Source organism: Neopelma chrysocephalum, unplaced genomic scaffold (genome assembly GCF_003984885.1).
Source record: "Neopelma chrysocephalum unplaced genomic scaffold, ASM398488v2 Primary Assembly neopelma1_67, whole genome shotgun sequence".
NCBI classification, from domain to species: domain Eukaryota; kingdom Metazoa; phylum Chordata; class Aves; order Passeriformes; family Pipridae; genus Neopelma; species Neopelma chrysocephalum.
In genome coordinates this window covers 6,179,218-6,197,361 of record NW_020897726.1, presented here as the reverse complement: position 1 = coordinate 6,197,361, position 18,144 = coordinate 6,179,218, and the positions used below count along the sequence as shown (strand labels likewise).

General features: G+C 37.9%; 1 protein-coding gene across 7 annotated transcripts in view; it reads left to right on the top strand.

Moving 5' to 3' along the window:
• Positions 1-305: 305 nt before the first annotated feature.
• THSD7A (thrombospondin type 1 domain containing 7A) overlaps positions 306-18,144 on the top strand; it is a 287,973-nt gene continuing 270,134 nt past the window's right edge. For 3 of the 7 annotated variants that reach the window (XR_003534454.1, XR_003534448.1, XM_027684634.1), the window contains exons 1-2: positions 336-359; positions 13,086-13,171. The gene's annotated coding sequence lies outside the window, so the exon portion shown is untranslated. Of the gene's footprint in view, positions 360-13,085; positions 13,172-18,144 lie in introns of all 7 variants that reach the window. The other 4 variants (XR_003534455.1, XR_003534451.1, XR_003534452.1 and 1 more) reach the window with 4 other exon arrangements.

Sequence of the window (18,144 nt, the reverse complement as noted above, 5' to 3'; positions counted from 1 at the left end):
GCCCGCCCGCGGGGCTCCCTCGCCGCCCACCCGCGGGGCCGGGGCTGCGCTGCGCGGCGGGTGGGACCGGACCCAGACCCGGACCCGGACCCGAAAAGGCGGCGGGCAGATGCCCGCACGGGCCGGGTGGAGAAGGAGAAGGCGGAGGAGAGGGCGGCCGCAGCTGCATTGCGGATGGAGCCGCTGGCTCCCGGGGAGGGGCGGCCGGCAGCCGCGTGATGCCGGGGGGGGGCGGGTGAAGGCCCGCGGAAGGGAGCGTGGGCGGTGCGGGGCACCGGGGGGCGCGGAGCCTCCGCCCCGCCGCAGGAGGGAGGTGCTGCGAGCGCGTCCCGGCGCGGGCGGCGGAGCGACGAGGGGCGGTGAGTGACTGAGTGCGGCGGGCGGGCGCTTACGGAGGGGCAGCACAGCGTGAGATGTCGTCCCGCTCCGGGGGAACATCTGCCCTCCTCGGGGTCGCTCTTCCCGCCGGTGGCGGGGGGCGTGGAGCCGCCGCAGGGTCGTACGGGGACGGGGCGGGGAGTTGCGGGCGGCCGCGGAGCCGCGGGCGGCCGCGGAGCCGGGCTCTCACCTGCGCTCTCCGCTCCGCGCCCTCCCCGCCGCTCGGCTCGTCGAGAGCGGGACCTTGACCCCTGCTGCCCACTCACCTCCCCTGCTGCCCACTCACCTCCCCTGCTGCCCCGGTGCGGCCGTGACCGCGAGTTGGCGTGTCCTGGCAGCGAGCGCGGGCTGGTCCCGCCGTGGAGTTGCGAAGGTGCCGGGCGGGCGGCTGCGAAAACTGCTCGGGGTTCTTGGAGGTGTCGCGCAGAGTTTAGCACTCTTAGAGCGGCTGCTTGGCTGTGGATACACTTTTTTTTTTTTTTGAGGGGGGTGTGAGGGGGGGACAAAGCAAAAAGGCATAAAAGGCATGACGTGAAGCCATGGCTGTAAAAAGCAAAGAAGCCGTCGGGGTGTGCCCGGCGCTCCGTGAGCGAGCCTTCGGCCCGGACTGAAGCTGTCAGGGTGCTTTGTAAAAACCAAGAATTGCAGTCTCTGCAAGACCTTAGAAAAGAAAAAAAATCTCGTTTGTCAGGTTAATTTGTGCGCGTTGCAGGAGCCGGGCTGTAGTTTTACCCTTTATAAGCAAGCAGAAGTACAGCTCGGTGCCTGGAAGCGTTCAGTGCTGTTACTGGCATGGTCATAAGGCGTTTTGTAACGGGATTGGGGAAGCTGATGCTGCAAGGGTAGCGAAGAGGCATGTGAAAAGAGACTAGAGGGGATAGGGACAGTCTTATAACCCATACGGTGAGAGGTCTTCTGGAGGTCTCTTAATAAACCAAAAGGAAAGTAAAAAAAAAAGGTATAATTAAAAAAGAAAATAAGTCTTACAGCAAATGCTGTTGGCATAAAGTAAAATTCAAGTCGATGGTGTTTCCTTTTAATAACTCAACCTAAGTGAAATGTAAATCTGTGATATTATGGAAAAAACCAACCAGTTCTGGGTTATGGATGCAGTTTTCTATGCTGTATGCACTATTTAATGTCCAACACTGAGGTTGGGATGCTTAATTCTGAGTGAAATTTCTGATGTGGCTGCACTTAACAATTTATAAATGGGTACTTGTTTCAGTGAAGCTCCACCGAAGAAAGTTGTTTTAACAGACTCTTGTACTTCATTAAAAATGTCCACTTTCTAAAAACTGATCAGGTCATCCTTTAGTTTTAATGTTTGTAGGATAACATAGTAAAATTATATGCTACTTATGTAGAAGTCACAGGACCTGTCCTGTCCTTTCCTAACTCTAGTCCTCTTTTCCAAAGACTATTGAAAAAGCCATTTTTTCTAGGAAGTCTCTTGGAGGACATCTGGAGACGTTATCAAAGTCGCTTGAGAACAACACGCTGTGCTTTGGGAGCAGGTGATTTTTTTTTTTTTAGGTACAAGTTGTCCATGATGTGATGCTGTTTTGGCTATACTATTGGCTTTGTTTTGAAACGACTTGGTTTCTCTTAAGGCCATTGGTATAATAATAGGTAATAATTTTAAGACTTTTTAAAAAAAATCCAGATGTTTGTGACTGGTTAATTTTGTGAGATCTGTTCTGTCTCGAGATTCAGCAGGACTGTAAAGATGTTTCTTTTTCTTACATGAAGTTATCAGATGTTTCATTGGGTTTATGGCACTACTCTGGAGTAATGCAAGTTTTCTGGTGAGATGGCACTGTCTCTACTTCATCACTTCTTTGTGTCCTTGGAACAAATTAAGGCTTAATATTGTTGATGGCTTTTCTTTGTAAACTAAGGAATTCAGAGCATCTTTAGCACCTATCATGTTATTCCTGATATTTTATAATTCGTTTTACTGGGCAGTACAATATACCAAAAATTCAAGCTGTGGTTAGGCACTTGGATCTGCACTTATCTTCCCACACTGTGTGTTTTATGAGAAGGGGCAGTAGTGGGAAGTTGACAAAGTCATAATACTCTGACATAGTAATTCTATAGGCCATATATCATGTCAGTGCTCCATATGTTACAGCAGTCCTATGTAGTGTATTTTTCCCAGCTGGCCATAAGAGAGGGAGAAGGGAACTAGGATTGCTACAGTTAGGCCCTCCTTCAAATCCCCATGAGAACAACAAAGTTTATGCTTGGATCCTATTGAAACACTAATGTGGTCAGAAGAGAAAGGGATAACTTTAAGGATTAGTTTGTACCTGATACGAAAAATTTTGTTGAATTAATGAATTCAACTGAAGTAGTAAAATCCCATGCTTTCCATTCTTTGTAATTCGTTTGGTAACTACTTGGCCAATGTGCATGGGGTGAAATACCTTTTCACTTATCTCTGCCTGAACTTTTTAAATGTTAAAGGTTTGAGTCACTGCTTTATCGCACTTAATCAATAGTTAATCAATGTATCCCAAATGTATTCAGAATGTAATCAGGAAGAGAATGCATTTTAGCTTTTTTCTTAACAGCTGCAAAACTATATTAAATTGATTCTTATCCATAGCATAGTCTACTTTCTCCAGCTCTATTTCATTAGGGAGAAAAGACAATGTGTAATAGAAAAGATATCCTAGGATTTGTTTCTTTAATAATATGAAAAAAAAATCATGCTTCTTTTATTACTTTCTTCTGTATTTGTGACTTTTACAGGACAGAGGTTGAAACCAGGATTGAATGTGTGATGAAAGAAATGCAGGAAAAGATGAGCTAGAATGCTAATATGAACATATATCACAGGGTTCAGTCTGCTATTCTGGATTGTGCTGGTGTAAAAGTTACTCTTCCATCCAGAAGTAGAACTATTCATGAGCTAAATATATTCAGTATCTTCTTTGAGCTATTAGTTTCATTTATCATCAGCTCAAAATGCCTGTCAGAATGTGCCCTGAACTCAAATTACCGCATACAAAGAAGGTACCCAAATAATATAAGAAGTGGTTCTCAAATTTATTTCAGTTTGTAGACCGTGAACAGTTTTTCCAGTGGAATCAAGTTGCCATTTAAATCTTGGTTTCAGTAGGCCCATTTCTCTTAATTGTGTGTATTAGACCACTTGGAAGTAATTTGCATATTATGACTTGAAAATTACTGTTGTAATATTTGAGTATCCACTTTAACTTTCATATGGTAGACTGGTGCTGTGTGGATGTATAGTAGCTCTCATGAAATTTATGTATGAAAACCAAGTCTCTCTTTCCACAGTTGTCCTTTTCTCCTCTGTTGTATATTTGGCAAAGATGTTCAAGTTGCTGAATGGTATTTAAATGATATTGCAATTAATTGATTAGTCCTCATATTCATATGAATATATAACCTGTATAAGATTTTACTGTGATAGAAACTTGGGTGAAAAATAAAGGAAATATTCACCTGGATGACCAATATAACAGAAGTGGGACAATGAAAATCTAACCTTATGATGCCCAAGTAGAGAGGATTCTGAAAGATCTAACAAAAATAATAGTGTAAACTCACAGTAACTTACGATGAGATGAAATGTTCTAATTACTTATCTTTAAGAAGAAATAATTGAAATTGGGTCAGGTGCTGAAAAGAGCCAATAGGATAAGGTCATACGGAGATAGGGGAGATCCTGATTTGTTTGACCAAGTGAAATGAAAGCTGTGTGGGATATGGACTCCATCTGCAAACCCAGGAGAGGATCAACAGAAGGGAAGCAAAGGCTATGGATAAAGGACATTGCTGTCATGAGAACAACTGAGTATTGCCTGTGGTTTGGAGCACATGGGTTCTGAAACACTCAGTAGTAGCAGAGAGTGGTGGGGAAGTACAGCACAAGTTTTGAGATGGAGTTTGTCTCTTTTCCAGAAGGGATCATATGTGCTCAGGGAATGGTTGCATTTAGCTTCTGTCAAAGCCTTGAATGTCATGCCATGCAACATGCCAGTCCGGCTCCCTTTCAGTCTGTTTAAAATGCAGCTTCAGAAACTCTTTGTTCCTTTTTGGTGCTTGCCAACGTTTAACTCCTCTCGAGTGAACTTCTCTTCTACGTCAGGTTTAAGCTGCTTGTCTGCTCTTAACAGGCTAATGCCACATTGTGTGCAGCCTGTCTCTCTATTCTTGGTTCTTTTGTCTTTCCTTCAGGAGCCCTCTGGGCTGCCTGAAGTGGGACATAAATCTGTCCTGCTCTCTTGTTCCTCAGTCTGTGCTTAGGACTGGGTCCCCCTTTGTATGGCCTGACACTCTTATCAATTCTTTCTGAAAACACATAATATTCAAAATGGTTTCTAATCAGAGTCCTTTAATAAAGAAATATGAAAAAATGGGAAATGTAGGCATTTTTAGACATTCTTCTTTCATCCTAATGTACAAAGGGCAGCAAGGAAAATGTATGCAGTAGTTTGTGGAGCTGAAACTCTGCTAATAATAACAGAAAATTTTAAAAGAAAAGGAGAGAAGTTTAGAAGAGCTTTAGTCTGAGGAATCTTGTTCTTTTTTTCCTCTCTCTCTTTTCGTGTTGTGAACATCACTTTGCTTCTGTGTGGCATGCCAGCATCTTCAGTGGAACTACTCGCATTTCAGATAATAGCACAGGCTTCTATTGAGCTCTCCATTGTTCCTTAGAGATGTCTTTTGGATTAATCCATTAGCAACCATAGTAGAGTATTTGCTAGACTCTTCCTGCTTCAAGTCAGGATGACAAAATTTGGAAAAAGCTGCTCTATCTCATGGTGGATACCTAGGTAACCCATGTACTTAGGGACTACTTGTTTGTTTGTGTAGAAAGGAATTTACTTCTAACAATTTTATTTAGTAAAAAGGTCCTTTACATCGGTAATTTTAAATGTCATAGATTCCAAATGGAGAAAGGTAGGTGATACTAGCCCCCTTCTCTTCCCTGGCCCAAGAAGATCAGTGGTGGTAGTAGTAGTATGGAAGTGGAAATCCAAAAGTCGTCAGACAGTTGAGTTTGAAGTGTGGGCATGTTCACCCTGGCCAGAGTGAAAAAAGCTGTGAGAGCCGTGTTTAAGCCATCTTAGCAAACTTGACTGATTTTTTTTGAAATATCTCATTATGCTTATGAAATTATTTGCCTCCTCTCTGGCCTTTTACGTCCTCACTCAATCACTGTCCATTCTTTTGGTTTTATTGTTAATTTTTTTAATAACTTCTCCGTTTTGGTTACTGATTACTTCATTCTGCTTACTCTTGCATCTTTTAGTATCTGCATCCCCAGAGCTAAGGCAGTGGAAAGTTTAAAGTTGAATTTTTAAGCAAATGCTGCTGCTGGGTGAAAATTCTAAGTGTATAAGGTCTATTAGCATTGTAATGAAGTGTCCATGGGGAACTGACAAATATTTGATTTTTATTAAGACTTCCAGACAGAAATTTCATGGAGAGTTTAGTATTACTTCAGCTTAAAATCTCAGATAGGTTATAAAATTATTTAATTTAGGATAAATTGCCTGAGGGAGAGCTTGATGCTTGGTTTTGTTTGTTTGTTTGAGGAAAGAGAATAAAAGTGATGAGGAGCCTACCCCAGATCAGTCACTAACAATTTTGTCATTATGTTATCACCTACCTTAATGCATGTATAGTTTTTATAATCCCAATTTGAAATTAACCAATATAATAAGAAAACTAATCAGAAATCTGTATTTTTAAAAAATGAGCTTTATATAAATAGGCTTCTGGGTGCTGCGATTCTTCTTTTAAAAATGTGCTGTCCAAAGTACTTTAATTGAAAAGGCTTCTCCAGCTTTGCTTTTGGGGGACTTAAAGCATAAATGCAGTATCTTAGACTCCCCCCAGTCTTTAAGAGTTCAGTTTTGTTACTGAAGGGAAGATGTATTTTTCCATTGACTTCAGTATGTGTAAGATTGGATTCCAGTGGCCCAGTAACTATATAATATGGTGGTGTTCCTCCACTTAGATACAATTAGTTACATATAAAAAGATTAATCTTAAATAATGTAACAGATCAAGACATTTTGTGAAATCCACTACAGTGACAATGTGATTATGTGAATTATCAGTTGCATGTAAATCTTACTAAGGATGATAGATAGAAACAATTGTAACAATACACCTTTTGTGGTCTCTGAAATTAATTTAATAAATGTTTTGGAGATTTACTAATATACATATAATGACCTTTTTGTTTAGGTCAATGTGAAGTCCAATATATCTTGGAGATTAGTATTGATCAGAGTAAAGCCAAAATCCATCTTCAATTTTGAGGGTCATTACACTTGGAAATAGATGCAATACTGCAAATGTTGGATTGTGGAAGACTTTTACAGTAATTGCGGAAAAATAATCTTTTGCTTAGTTTCAGTGTCTGAAAAAATGGACAACTTGCTAAAAGAGTAGTTATTTTAATAAGTAATAAATTAAACTCCTTGCATCTTTCCTTAGTTTGACAGATGATATCCAACAGTCTTGAAGTTGGTATTAAAGTTCCCTATTGCTTTAGCGGTAGGATTTTGCCCTCACTGTTTGGAAGTCATAAGCTGGTGTTGAGGAAAAGGTTAACCTATGTTTGTTTAGAGATTTTTTTTTTTAATGGTAAATTGTTTTCTGTCCTTTCCTTGGATGTTTTGGTCAAGTTCAATCTGCACAGCTGGAGACATACAAGTGGAAGAGGTAAATTGCAATACAATGTACCCTTCAAATATTGCATAGCAAGCATAATCAATTTCCCTGAAGGTCAACTAGTGCTGCTAGCTAAATAAGAAATCTTTGAACAGAACTTTCTATTTTTGTCTTTAATGTATTTTGTTTGCATGTTTTGTCTGCTATAAAGAGTCTGGCCTGGGTATCTCATTTAAAAATAACCTGATGAAAATTTTTAAGATCTTGGCTGAGAGTTTTCAAGTAAGTGTTTGTGAAAAATCTGACTTGACTGAAATGTTTATCCTGTATTAAGTGAAATAGCACAGTGTTTTATCCAAGATTGCTTGGGAAAACATGTCTTGCTTTCCCCCATATTTTCAGAACCTAAAAAAAAAAAAAAGAAGATTGTTTTGTTTATTTTCTGCACAAAAGTTACCTTAGGATATAACTTTTTTTGCAGATAGTACTGAATGATGTTCTCCACAATTAATTCATACAATTTCATTAAGATCTCTGATTTATACTTTGGCCTGTCACCTATCCTTATATATTGAAATCTGAAAAGCTATAGTTAAGCTGATAGATTATGCATTTATATTTATGAATGGATACATATTTCTAATCCTAATCATGTGTTTGAATGCAAATGGAAGTCTGTAGGTACATGTGCATGTTTATCAGATTGATGGACCATGTAGCATTGTCCTTGAAAATGAAAGCCTGATATAAATGCCAGCTATTGATATTGGATGTGATCCTCAAAGCTGCTCCATTTAAAGATATTTAACTATTAATAACGAACTGCATTCTAGATACAACATTAGTTCATATTCTGAGAGATCAAAGTGCCAAGATTATAGATAGCAATTTTCAGGCTGTGAAAGTTCTTTTACCTGAGCAACAAGATCTTATCAGTTAACTTTTCTTGAATTTCTCATAATAGTTATCCTCAGAGAAAATCTGCAGTGTATATATTAAGAAATTCACCTTATTTATACCTGAAATAACACTTTGAAATGTATTAGTAGGAACTTCTAGAGAGGACTAATATATGCCACCTTTTGCTTCACTGACAGTTGGTTTGGATTTAAGGCAGACTCAGCCAGAAAAAAAAATTAACCAAAAAATCCTGATAACTGTTTTTCAGAATAAAATTGTTTAAAAATTAAAATTAAACTATTTTTAAAAATGTCTCAGAAAATGTGACTTTTAGTGTGGAAATATTTTTCTTCACACTGAAATGTTTGGATGAAATTTGTAAGAAAATTATTTTCCAACTGACATTTCCACATGGGATAGTATTTAGGTCAATTTTACTAACTATAAGTTTGTCCACAACCGTATCCTAATGCATCTCATTCCTCTGTTCCAAGTTCTAGCAAAAGAAGATACTAGAATTGAGTTAAAGAATTTTCATTGTTTAGCTTCCCAAAAGAAGGAAGCAGTATAGCAATAATAATATTATATTAACTTTATAGGTATTGATTTTTGGTGTTTCTTTTTATTTTCAATAGAACTAGTGGACCATGATCAGAAAAAGCAATGATTTTTCTGTTGTGCTCAACCTTTAACACTTGTTTACTCTAGGAATTATTAAATAAAACACAGAACTAAATGCATGTGAGTTCTTCACATCAATCTTTTCAGAGTATGGAATTCAAATGCTAATATATTTAATATGTGAGACCTGTAATGCAGAAAAAATATATTATGAAAATTGATGGCAGTCACCTGACTAATTTATTATTTTAGTTTTGAAAGGCCCACTCAAAATGGGTCAGGGTTGCACTATTCAAGCTGACTTTGAAAAAGTTTGGAGAGAGTAGAAACCTGACCTATATTTTTAAACTGGGACTTCAGAAACTGGGCTGAAGGAAAAATCATACTTTATAAACTTTTTTCTATGTGTAGAAATGTTGATGTTTGGACACTGATTTAATCCTGTTCTAACAAATCATATATTAAATGTACTCCTGAGTTAGGGACTGTTTTATAATTTTATTATAATTGTATCTGTGGAAGAGCAGAGGAGGCTCAAGTTGCATTTAGCCAGGCATGTGTCTATAAAGAAGGTATTGTACATTAGAAAAGTGGTTCCTGATGATTTTTAGTGTTTTGTTGCTTTTTCAGTAATGGAATTGAGTACTTTTGAAGCAAAAGATTATTTTGCTTTTTTAAAAATCAAGATTCTTATAGCACTGATACTGTGCTGCAAAGTGCTATTGCTTGAATTGGTATCACAAGTCTTCAATAGTGTTTTGCTTGAACTTTGCCTCCAACTATGTTAATGTTCTACAATTTCTCAGAAAACAGATCACAATCCAGACCTTTTGCCTCTTATGCTTCTAACTATTCATCACAGGAGACTCAGTTGTCTGACTTTGAGTATGAAAATTTTACATAAATTTCAGTCTATTCTTAATTTAAAAAAAATGTGAATAGTATTAGTAAAAACATGACATTGGGATGCCTCTTAGTGGTGTGGCTTGGTGTGTTGATTTTTTAACTACTACTTTTCCAAAGTGGAAGGATGGCCACCGCAATACAAAAAAAGTTTGTGAAAGAAGAGGTAATTACCCTTAGTTACTACAGGTTTTTCTCTTGCTGATCTAGATTGTTCTCTACTCTCTGAATTTCTCCATGCTGTCACAATCCTTCACTAAGTTCCAACAGCTCTTATTTTGGTAAACTGTCTGCATAAAAGGATGGCTTATCCTCTGGGTTTTTAAAAATGAGAACCTGTAGTGATCAAAAAGGAGATTAATACTTGGGATTTTTGGCACTGACTGACACTAGTATTTTGTTGTAATTCAGTATTTTGCATGCTGATTTAGTCAGACTTTACAATTTTCCTATGACCATGTATAAGGTCCACTTGAAAAATGAGGAAAGTGGGTGTACAAATAATCCAGTACACAGAAAATTAAGGCGTGATGTGATCAACTGATACCAAAGACAATGCAAAGTCTTTCTTTAGGGGCCCTCTTGGACAACTTTTATATACTCTTTAGACCATTTGCAGTATGTTAAATCACAGTGCTTTTTAGGCAATTCTCTTTCAAGTAACTTCGATTTTTAGTTTGTAACAAACGTGCTTTTGAGTTAGAAAAATCTAGTGGGTTTGAGATACAGTTTTGCCTGCCCCACAAAAGTTTTCAGGAACACTTGGGATTATCACTTTTTTCTTCTGATTTTGGAAAGAAGCCTGTCAAGACATGAAGAGAGCATCTTAACTCTGTCATGACAGCAGCAGATTTGCTGGTCTAGCTGCTTAGTCGAGTTACAGCTTCATTTGAAGCAAACTTATTTGGGGAAAAGAGCAAGTCTTTTACACAGTTCTGCTACAATCAACTTTCTGCTGTGAATTTGTTGTATTAAGAGTAGTTTTACTCATGGGTAGCAGTGGCATTAAATACCTCCAATCTGAGTGCTGCAGGGTCTTTGTGTATGCTTGAGGCATAACTTGTCATAAAAGTGCTACTGATAAAACAAAAGCCCTTTTCTATTACTTTTTGTCCTACTTGCCAAATAAAAAGTACAGACAATGAAGACTAACAACACTTACTGTAATCTTGTAAAAGTAAAATCAAACTATTCAAACTGAAGTAATTAGAATATTTTTGTTGCTTAACTTCTGTGATTCTCTTTTTTTAGAAGTTTTTTTTCTGTATAATCTTGTGGTTAGCCCAACAAGCAGTTTCCTAATATGTCATTATATGGAATCAACCACAGCTTAAGCCTGGCAGACAATTGCCATTCAGTGCATGTGGTGTGGGAAGAGTGGCTTTGGATAAAAACACTTTGTGAGGAATTTTAAAAATTAATTTTTTCATTTTGTTTGTTTCTCATGAAAAAAGGAGACTTTCTTTTGGAAATATAAATGAGAAAGTAGAATGTTAATGAGTAGAAAATTCCTTTGCATACTCTAGAAAGAGGGTTACAGCACAGAAGAACTGAGCTTCTGATTTCAGACTTTATCAGCCTAAGGATGATGTTTGGAACAAATTCTGCCTCAGGTCACAGCTAAAACATTTATTTAACTAGTCTCATTATAAAGCTTTATGGAGTTCCAAAAGAAATTAGTAATTTAAGAGGACATCTGTTAGTAAATAATTTAAATAACCATTTTTAAGGTAATAGTCATTAGTTATGTGTGTGATACTTCTGAAGAACAGTTCTCCAACAGAATGTCATGTGTGGCAAGATTACAAGAAGAGAATAAGTTGACAGTCTTCAATATGTGAAACACATTCTTTTGCTGCTGTTAGTTCTTTTAACTATATGTATAAGCTTAAATGCTTTCAGCATTTAAGATGTGGCTTGGACACTGAAGGATGTAAAGACTAGAAGGGACTAGATTGCAGTTTAAGGTATACAAACATGCAGTGTGACCACTTCCTAATAAGTAATCATTTGGGTAATGATTTAAGGTAATTTTGTTGTATCTTCTTTACAATTACAAAACTTTCCTCCTTAGAGTCACTTAGAAAATATAAAAGTTTATCACATACTTAAAAAGAAGCTCAGCTATGAACTTTCTGTAGTGCTGATGCTTCTGTAAGAGTTCATATGATGACATTTCAAGACTTTAGGGTTTCTTTGGTGTATACAGACCTTTTGCATTTTCTTGTGGCATGACTTAGACTTAATTCTAGATACAAGTTTCCCAAATCTGCTGTAGAAACCTGTATTGCCCATAATGGTTTTATTTTTCTGCTTTCTATTTCTTACTCACCAGAGAGTGAGTTAATTCTGGGTCAATGGAAGCAAAACCTTGAGTAGGGCCATCTTAGGCTTAGCCAAGTCCTCAATTTATGTGCAAATACAGTCAATTGCATTGGGGAATTCAGGTTACTGTATGCATTAAAATATGTAAAAAATATAGCACCAGTCATAACATAGGGAGACCTTTTCTTTAACTTTGAAAAGTTCAGAAACTATTTTTGTTACCTATAAATAGCTTACTGGACTCACTTTTTTCTCTCTTGTTCTTGATACATTATAAAGAAAATTCCTTCAGGTCTTGATACCTTGAAAATTTTTTTTTTGTCAATATAAGGGAGATTTTAATATGTTTGTTGTTTACTACTGTTTAATGGTTAGATTATTTGCAATAAATATATATCTAAGAATATTAACTTCAAAGTATACAATAATAAAGTTACTTAATTGTAAAATCTAGATATTTTTGAACTTAGAAATGTTGGGGAATAGAAAGGATCCAGAATACAGTTGAAAACTTTCTACACTAGCAAATAATTGATTCCTAAAAAAGTGTGTAATAAATGGAGGTAGCGTAAAGTGATCTTTTGCTTGGAAGAGACTGTCAACTTCTGCTGGTTGGCAGTTTGTTGTGTTCTATGTCTAGATCTCTGTATGCACATAGTGTTTAATGATTTATGCTTTACTACCCTCTATAATCCTCATTTTTAGCATTTGACCTTCTGAGTATGTTGTGACAATGAATTCCACAAACCTGTTGAGCATTTGTAAAATAACTGTTCCTTGCACTTGAAAATTGTCAATAATTTTATTGAATAACCTCAAGCTCATGCACCTCAATTTCCCTTTAATACCCTTAGATTTTATGGACCTCTACTGCAGTCACTCTGTGTGCATCTCTCTTTCATGACGAAAAATACTTTTTTTTAAGTAAGTCACAGTATAATCTTGAATCCATGTTGTTATGCCGCATGTTTTTTCTAGTCCTTGTGCATCTCTGTAATGATGTAAAGCAAACAGCAACCAGAATTTGAGCTACCAGGGAGCTATGTGTTTTTATAAAGTAAATGATGATTCTTGTTTTGCTATCTAAACCTTTTCCAATTAAAACTCCTCCCACTCAGTCCCATTGCCAAAACTGATAGATTTTTCTCAGCTGCTGGACGTCAAGGTGGCATTTTCAGATAGTTGTCCTTGACGATTCTAAATGTCATCCTTATAAGCTGCTATAGAGCTCATCTCTGTTCATATATGATTGGGGTTGTGTGTGTGTATTTTTTAACACATTACATATATAGGCAGTGGATTTCACCTATAATTCAACTTTCTACACTTGCAGTTTTGAGAGCCTTCTGCAACTTTGATCATTCTGAATTATTAGCAGGTATGTTTTTCCTTCTTTATCACTTTTTTAACAGTTATCTTTTCTTCTTCACTTACGTGTGGAAGTGTATATATAAACACATCCATCTAGAGATAGATTATATGTATTATATTTTGAATATATCCATATTATACATTTATATGATATATTGTAATGAATGAGTACATTTCCTTTATAGGTATTTGGTTATAGCATCAACATAAAAGCACAGAGATGTTTAATCTTAGCCTTACTGGTAACTTTCATATATCCTGCTTAATCCTTATACTACCAGTTTTATAAAATTGCGGAGAATTTCCAATCTAATTTTGTAGCCATTCTTCCTCCTGTTAAAATTGTATCAGTGTTGTATGAGAGCTCATTCTGGGGCCACCAAATCTGAGACTTGTACTGAGGTGCTTAAAAGTAGCAGCTGGCATCACAACAAATTTTTAGTAGTCCCATATCCACCCGAACAAAATCCACAGTGCAGATTTACCCAGAGACAGGAATTCTTTGGGGGACCCTGGAATATATTTATTTTTATGAAGTTTAAACTTTGTAAAACTCTGGCTCTGTAGTTTTAACTTATGCTTCAGTGGGGTGGAGCAGTTGTGATTTATGAAGAGTTCACTGTAATTTTGCAAGTTTTTGGAAGTAGCTCTCTGTTAGAGAAGCTCCACAACTGGAAAATATAATTAAAGCCCAGTCTGCACAGATCAGCAAAATTTTTGCCCTCTCCATTGCACCTGTCTTTCATTGTTCTCTCTACAATTGTTATTGTATCTTGAGAAGATTTAGTTGAAGAAATACCAGATGCATTCATACCTTCCTAAAGTAGTACCCTGTGGTACAGGAACTGCATATGGACAAGGAATATCTGTATGTGTGCATTCATCACAGGTGCCAACACTGCCATCAAAGTGTGTTCATAAGCATGGGAGTTTGGTGAAGGCATGGGAATGTTTTGTGGGATTTGTGAATCCTCACCTGGGGGTAGAGGAAAGTTTTTCTGTCCTATGTGCCCTCCTCTTACATAGCAAAGCAGCAGGGACTTGCTGGCAACTGAATACTGTCCATGGGCTTGTGGTGAAGGGGAAGGTTAGACCCAGGTCAAAATTGTTCATGTGCTGTGAAGTGTTATGATTTGAAGTATTTTGTTTGAGAGAGCTGGCTTGTTGTCTGTATGCAGTACTAATACTGCTTTATGTCATACCTACAGCCTGTCAGGTATTCAGAGGGCTGTATTGATGTTCCGTATTGTTACTTCTTGGTAGTTGTGTCTTTGGATGTCCTTCCATGGTATGAATTTATAAGCACATTTAAAATATGGCTCTTAGTCTGTGGTGGATAAGGACATTCTTGTTGTTTTCCTCGCAGTTGAGTGCAACAAAGTGCCTCTGTTTGTTGAGTAAATTTCAGTGAAGAGTTCAGCTGTGTCAGAACAACAGTATTAAGGAATATTGGACTCTCAAAACAAACCAGAAAAGATTAAATCATTTTTTTTTTTCCAGCTGAGAGGCTACCTTAACAGAATAAATAAAATTAAAGGGGAACAATTATCTCCTTACTTAAATAAACTAGGAGAGTTTTTAAAAATGTGTTTGAAATCTGGATGTTACTTTTCTTTTGTAATGTAATTAGATCTGGAAAGATGTGTGTGAGACTGACTCAACGCCACCCAGTCAGCTCTGCGCTGCAATGCTTCCAGGAGGAAGCTGTTGCACATGAGAAATAGGGTTTGGATGGATTTCTTTTGTTGTTTTGAATTTTATTTATTTGGGAGTTTGTGGTTTTGTTTTGTTTTTTTGGTTTTTCTTTTCTTCGAAGAAATGCTTCTTAAGTACCTAGTATTTATTTGCTATGACCTCCTGTGTGATATTGATTGTAAGTACATTGGGTACATCTGCATTTCATTTTAAAAAGAATGAAAAAGCATTGCTTAATCTTGTTGAATGATTGCACTTTGTTTTCATTCTGGCAAAAGTTGCTTCTTTCTAGAAGAACCAAATGTCTGCATGTGTCCGGAAATGGTCCCATTTACTGGATCTGAGTACTTTTATCTGAGTTCTGGTTCAAACAGTGATGGCAAGACTTAGTCTGAAGATTTTTGATAACAGTAGGAATACATATAGGGAATTATCTTGATTTAATCTCACCTGTCAGCTCTAAAGAGTTGTGCTTCTTGATTTGCTGTCTGTTAATTGGCTTTTCTCTGGGTAGCACAAGATGAAAAACTCCCCTTGTAGGCAAAGTCAAAAGCCTGAGAGGGCTGAGGCTAGTGCCATTTCTTACCAATGGCCTTAGAAGGAGCCAGGATAAGCCAGAAAGGTTGCCTGTCTTCTTCAATTATGCCATTTTCTCCATAGCTCCTCATCTGAATGCAATGTTTATTGGTGTTAGAAAGAATCAAAATAATTAAGATGGAGAAATGAAAGAGTCTTTGAGTATTTATCGTGTGAAAGATAATTAAAAACTAACCCCATGATTAATAATTTAGTCTTTATTATATTGTATTGAACTGGGTCTGTAAGAAGAGGAAGGATGTAGCGTTTTAATTTCCAACATAAAAAAAAAAGAAATAGTTTAATGGATGGGCATTTTTCTGCAAGTGGTTGTTGTTTTCCTGCATTATATATCATATCCACTGAAACAGACTTGCTTTTCTGTATATTCCTGATAGTTTTAGCCTTATAAAAATTGACATATTACATGAAGATATGATGTGTCACATCCTTGTGGTCCTTTCTGGGTAAGATTAACATCTGCCTTCACTTTAAGCCAACCAGAAGTTGTAGAGAAAGTGCTGAGCACTTGACAAACTCTAGTTGAGACCTGAACTACTTTCCTTCAGATTGTTCTTGCTACGGGTTTCCTTCTGGCTTTAATGCAAATTAGGATGAAAAACTGCTGAAGTTTAATAATTTGCTAGCATTTTGTTACCTCATATGATCAGCTGACTTCAAGTTAAGTGTTCTGTGTAAAGTTTGCTAAATTTGTCCTTGCTTGGTATCTTGCAGAGGCCAGTGTTGCAGTACTGGTCCCTCTTCAGTCCCGTGTTGTGTAAAATGTTTCACTTTCTTGGTTGATCTAGATCATAACCTCTTGATTTTGGCATTTCTGTTGTCCTGTTGCTTGTGGCACTACTACAAGTTTCTGGGGCAGCACGTTATCCATGAGCCTTGTGTTGGAAAGCCCTGACCTCCTCCGGTGTCACTCGCCTGCGGGCAGACCTGCGACAGGGACCCTCACTGTGGCTTCAAGAGGACAAGCAGTGGCCAGAGCTGCAGTTCTATTAAAGCTCAGGGCCACCTGAGCAGTGAAGAAACATCTCTGACAGGTTTTGCACCAGCTGTCACTCACAGGCGCTTGAGGAAACCCACGAGAGAGATCCGCATGTTGCTCACCCAAAGGTGAAAAGCAGTGGTGCATGGTCTGGCCTTGCTGTCCTCCCTGCAGCTGCCTGAGGTAGGGGGCCAGGACCCTTCAGGGCTGCCTGTGCCTCTCTGGCTGGCAGAGATCTTACTGCCATTTAATGGGCATCCCGTATCTCCCCGAGGTCGTGACTGGCTCCTTCATCGCCTTGATGCCTGCAATCCACAGCACATCTCTCTGCAGTACTACACTGCTTGTGACTTGTCATGTTGGTCTGCTGGCATGGACTCTGTCCCTCTGGGGGTCCTATTAGCAATGCTGTCCTCAGGATTGTTTTTCAAGATATGGTTATCAGTTTAGTTTGCTTAAAATTAGCCATAAGGAGAAATAGGCCATGAGGACTCTCTTCCTGGAAGGAATTTCCACCAGGCAAAATCTGTCACAGAGCATTAGCTGCTCACTGTCACACTACTGCTAAAAAAAAAGAGCAAATTTCACTCCATTATTCTGTATATTACATGTGCTGTTAGGAAGATAGGATCCTTTAGGAACCATCCTGTTCTGGTTGGTGCTTTAAATCCTGAAATCTCAGGTCTCTGATACTTTTGTCTCTGCTTTAGATAGTTTTGCTGTTGCATAAAATTGTGAATTTCAATGGAGAGTAAGAAGAAAATGAGCTCTTAGCATTTGGTGAGCCTTTCCCACAAAGCGGGAAGCCGCAGAGTTTGTGGATTTAGTACACCAGGATGAACTCACTGAGCCCTTGAAGTTGTCTTTAATGATACAATCAATCTTAATACTTGGTGGTGGTTATGCAAATTTAGAGACTAAAAAAATGCACTTTTGTAAGATCTAGATCCACTGTATCTAACACTTCTGGCTAAATTTGGCATGAGATAAAGTTTGCCTACTTGGACTTTCTAGAGGCACTTTTTTTCTTTGTGCTTTCAAAATATGCAAAGTGCTGACAAGAGCTAAGCAGTCCTCAGTTTTCACCTGGAATCTCTTAAATTAGTTGGTCTTAAACCAGTTCTGGTGGAAGAAGACTACTTCATAACAAAGAGATTATGTATTAGTTCTAAAGAGTAGATATGTAGGTTTGAACTTGTCTCTTCTTGAGGAATTTTTCTCTAGTGTTTAATACTCAATGCAAATTTAATAACTAAAATCCATTTTGTTTGAACAGATATCACAATAAAAGAATAATAAATAAGCATTTATTGGTGTGTGACAGGAGGAAGATCAGGAGAGAGTGGACCTGTAAAGCTTGGAATTTTTTTGTTGATTTTTCTTTTCAAATCCATGATAAAAATGATGCTATGCCTCTTGGGCAGACCACGTTAAGGTGCCACCTGATCAAACCCAATCACTCTTTACAATATAGCACCCTCATCATTGGCAAATATTATAAATTGTTATTAATGATTACTTTGTGTTTACTTCTGGATTCTGTAAGGTTGAGCATAGCAAAAGGCCCAGACTAAAAAGGTCTGTTACTCCCTCTTAAAACAAAAGAAAACTACATCAGCACCAAAAAACCCCTGTGCAGCAGTACTGTTTAGCAATTCCATGTCTGGAATTCCAAGTTCCGTTTTATATTTGTTAACATATTTTTCATT